The sequence below is a fragment of the Penaeus vannamei genome, chromosome 34 (assembly GCF_042767895.1).
Source record: "Penaeus vannamei isolate JL-2024 chromosome 34, ASM4276789v1, whole genome shotgun sequence".
NCBI lineage: Eukaryota > Metazoa > Arthropoda > Malacostraca > Decapoda > Penaeidae > Penaeus > Penaeus vannamei.
In genome coordinates, this window is record NC_091582.1 from 26408409 (window position 1) to 26413408 (window position 5000).

Consider the following 5000-nt stretch of genomic DNA (forward strand, 5'->3'; position numbering starts at 1 on the left):
AGTCAAATTTAATAGGCCAGTGAGGGAGAGCTTGATTATTAGATTGTTTGTGCATCAAACCTTTTCTTCACTAGCTAAGGTTGGCTATAGAATCTTCATGTTTTATGTATTAAAGACCAGGGAATATCCAATATGACTATATGAATCATACTGGGCATTCATATTTCCTTAAATAGGGTAATACGTACAGCCAGCAACAAAAGCGGTGAAGCCTCGCCAGCCCTGGCTCGGGGAGATCTTGCCCTTCTTGCCCTGAAAAGTGGCCCACGTTCAAACAAACTGGACATAGCTAGAAAAGGGGGAGAGAGGAAGGGGGATCTGGATTCGCTAGGCAAAGCAAGGAGTGAGTGTTCGGCTGTTTCAGTCCCATCTTATCGAGGCTACCGTCCGCAACCCACCCCCTCTCGCCCTCTCCCTCTCACTCTCTCTCCCACCTCCCCCCTCCCCTCTCTCTATCCCCCCCCTCTCTCTCTCTCTCCCCCCCCCCCTCTCTCTCTCTCTCTCTCTCTCTCTCTCTCTCTCTCTCTCTCTCTCTCTCTCTCTCTCTCTCTCTCTCTCTCTCTCTCTCTCTCTCTCTCTCTCTCTCTCTCTCTCTCTCCCCCCCTCCCCTCTCCCCCCCCCTCTCTCTCTCTCTCTCTCTCTCTCTCTCTCTCTCTCTCTCTCTCTCTCTTCGTATATATTTCAGTCATTTTTGCACTTCTTCCGTACTCTGGCTGTATGTATTACCCTATTTAAGGAAATATGAATGAATATTACTGGTCTGGTATAAAAGCCTTTATATTCTTAACTTCACTTTTCCCTTAGCCAAGAAGATGAAAATGACGTAAGCTAGACCATCTGATTATGGCCACACAAGGCATTATTGGAAGCGATCAATATTTGCAATTATTTCAAGTCCTGTGCGTGGAGCACAGTGGGGCGTACAAAAACCTGTGTACTTGCCTTGTGTACCGAAAGTGTACGGGTTAAAGTGTCATACCACTTGAACAAACCAGCTGTCACACATTTCATGATATTTTCTTTACATGTTTAGAAAATTATATAATTATGAAATAATTTTAGCATTACATGTTAGAATTATGAGTTATGACTAAATTATCCCCCCCCCCAAAAAAAAAAAAATCATTTTACTGCTGTTGCACAAGTTACTTGATTGACTTCCACATTCCTCTCATGCCATATCATTATTGTGAGATATAATTCATATAGTGGTGATTATGACATTATATTGGTAAATTATAGGACGATAATGATAAGAATAATGAAGGATAATAACAATAGCAATGACAGTGATGATAATATTTGCAATAAAATCAATTACGTCAACTATTTCTGCTATATATCATTATCTCTTTATTCTTATTATTATTACTTCCACCAAGGAGGTCATGTTTTAGTAGCAATGGTTAGTAAGCAGGATAACTCAAAAAAAATATGAACAGATTTTTGATATTTTTACCAGAGGTGTGTCTTAGCCCAACTATATAGTTTTTATGGATATATAGATTTTTTTACATGATTCATTAGCACTGTCAGATAGGGAAACAAGGATGTCACCAGTGCACTTTCGAAAGAGTTGATTCTATTGCAATTCTTCAAGTGTGAATACTTTTATTACATCAGTAACTCTAATGCCTTGACTGAGGTATGCACTCTGCAAGTGCTTTTCATTAACATTATTATTGTCATTATTGGTACTCGCTATTTTTTTCAATATTATCATTATTTTTTATTATTGTCATTTCATTATCATTATTACTATGTATCATTAATATAATCTCTATGGAAACTTTTAATGACTAAAAATAAGTCATACATTGTATAATCTTACACATTTTCAAATGCTTTACATTATAAAATATCATTTAAATACTTCTTAAATTAAACCAAGGCCATGCTTCAAATTACCATGTTTATCCCTTCATGAGAAACTTAAAACAGGTATATGTAGAGTTGCCTTAGTAAAAATTATTTTCATTGGTTCAAGAGACTATTCCTTCCCTTGATTGTACACCACACACATGTATGCATGGGAGACAGAGGGATACCATCTCAATTGTTTTATTACCAAAGATTCAAATGAAAACGAGACTGGGTAATGAAAAAATAAACATCATATAATAGAATAACTGCTTTAATGTTTACAATGGTCTAACCTGTTCGAGCAAACTTTTAGCCCAAAGGTTAGTGTAGCAATAAACAACAGATGTTATATAAGACATTGGCACTCATTTCCTCTGTATATTGAATTATTGAACAGCCTGTGTATAAGAAATATATGTTATCTTGTTGATCATATATGTAAAAAATATTTCTGAAAATGGCTTTAGAATTACAAAATAGTCATAACATTTAAAAATGACTTGTCTCTTCTGACTGAATATTGAGCACCTTTCATGCTTGTTTCTGTTTACTCCAAAAACTATATACACATAATGAAAGCCATTGCGTATGTCTCAAGAATTGGTGGACACAATGCAACACTTGTTCCAGTGAACCTTTACATCTTAGTCATACAACAAGTATTACAACAAAATATGCAATAAGTTTTCTGAATACTGATAAAAAATATATATCAACAATCCATAAACCAAGTGCAACTACATGCTCAATCTCTTCCTATGAAAACTATGGTTAAAATAATCCAACTAAACGAAAATAAGAAACACTGCTCAAATCAGCACCTTTTTATGATCATACTCAATGCTTATTATTGCAAAGGACAAGGTTGTTTTACTTTAATACATTAAAATCAACTCTATTCGCAAAAAAAGATATATATATACAGAAACACTGGGTAATACAATTCAAAATTAAATAAATCAGTTACAGATACCAATCTCTTCCAGGCTCAATGGTTGACTGCACTAGGTAAGTGATCATCTGGAGGGCAACAGACATTTGTCTAAAACTGACCCTCTTGGACAATTTCAGATTTCAAATTTTCTTCATGGGAAATTGCCCCAAAAGGAATACTTAAGAAAAGACAGCGCCAAAACAAACAGGGCTGCCCTTCTTTGAATGCGTACTGTTTGAGGAGACAAATTGCTAGAAATGGTCACTGGCTTACCAAGAACTGTTATTGATACATGTATAACCGTACTTCATTGTATGGATTATATGTACAAATATTATCAATTCAGCCTCATAATTAATTTTCTGAAGGGTCAATTGAGCACCCTTACAGATGAGCCCTGAATTTTATCAATTTGTTTATGAAAAAAAAAAATCAACATAATCGTAGTTATGACTGCCATTTGCAAGTGATCCAAAAATTGTTAAATTTTTGCATGAAATGGTAGTAATAACAGACAAAAGGGGAGGAAAATAATAACAATAACAATAGAAAAGAAATGTGGACATTTTTATATATAATTAGGAAACAAAATTAAATAGTGTTTTAGGTACAAATTAAAAATACAAATCAGAAAAAAACTATCCATGATGCAGAACATTTAGGAAAGAGATGATAGTCATAGGCTTGAGGTTCAAGCAAACCTATTACTTAAAATAAAAAAATAAATACAAAAATTCAAATTTACCTATATGAAAACACTGTATATTTAGATATTAAATTTAGACACATTGCTACTCCTAGGCTTAAATATTATTAATGAACATCCATTTAAACCCCTTTCCTTATTAGAATATTAGAATTGAATTATGCTATTTGTTATTACTGTTCAACATACGAAATATAAACAAAGTCTGTAGTACATTCACATCAAGTTTTTCAGAATGTCAAAATATCTAAATGTGAGGTAGCAATGAGATACATAACTACAAAGTTTTGATATTCTGTTCTGTACTTTTCACATGAATGCAGTAAGAAAACAATATTTATTTCAGTCAGTCAGGAATGTGGTTGCCATATATTTTTTTCTCTTTTCCCAGTAACACCATAGAAAAATAAATAGGCTACCACTCCACTGATCAGGAAAACATTTTGTACATTGCCAGACAGGTTGGGGCATTAAGTCTCTCCACAGGTAATATTTACAGTCTGCCCAATATGGAAAAAATCTCCAGCATTTTTTCATTCCAACCATACTCTCTCTTTCGGTATAAGAAAGGAAAATAGATAGATCAAAAAGATTTACGAGATTCTAGTAATATCCACCGCTTTGTAAGTCAGAAGAATCATCTCTCATGCTACCAGTTTTGCAACAATCCATTTAAACACATGTCCTCTATAGAATATAAAACATTAAATAACCCTGCCATAAAATACTGTAAGTCACACATGCATTTATAAACAAAGATTAGTTCTATCGAAAACATGCTTCTAACCCTATCAAATCTGCAAACCAACCACAAGGGGCAACAGGAACCAGCTTGGTTAATAGAATATCAAGAATAAATAAATCACATTGCTTTGGTATTCCTTCTGATGTTGCTTTTATCACATGTCATGCTCTTACATTGTATTAGTTGACTGTGGTGCAGTCTCTTGCTGAAGGAAGACACGGCCCTCCAGTGCAAATTGATTTATGGTATGGAATAAAGCAAGAACTTTTTATGTGTATTTATGTATGTAGATGTCTTTTTAAATGTATGTGTGTATGTATGTATGTAGACAGACAAGAGAAACAAAGATATGTGTATAAAATGATCAATGTTTAGATTTTTTCTCTATACCTACTTTTTTAATAGCAGCAGCTTTTCATATGTTGTTCTTTTAATCTGCACAACCAATCTGGTACCAGTACGAAAGACATATTTTCTAGACATTACATAATGACTGCATCACAATTCTTGAGCAAATGTGAGAGTACTGACACAATGCCCTAGATAGATATTTACAAACACAAGAAAGGTATAGAAGAATGATAAACATGTACAAAAAATTATAAAGAATTTTTTAAAAATTGAAATGAGCTATTGACTATACATTATCACTGAAACATATTTTGGTATAATTAAGTGGTTGGAGAGATAAAAATCTCTCTAATTTTTAGACCAATCCACAAACCCTTGAAATCAAAATTATGAGAGATGCA

The 5000-nt window shown here is 33.8% G+C and overlaps 1 protein-coding gene across 1 annotated transcript in view; it reads right to left on the reverse strand.

The window, feature by feature from the left end:
• Window positions 1-2118: 2118 nt before the first annotated feature.
• The window catches only part of LOC113830489 (lysoplasmalogenase TMEM86A), a 63872-nt gene continuing 60990 nt past the window's right edge, over window positions 2119-5000 (reverse strand). The window contains exon 5 of the mRNA XM_070145552.1: window positions 2119-5000. This exon is cut by the window's right edge and continues 447 nt beyond it. The gene's annotated coding sequence lies outside the window, so the exon portion shown is untranslated.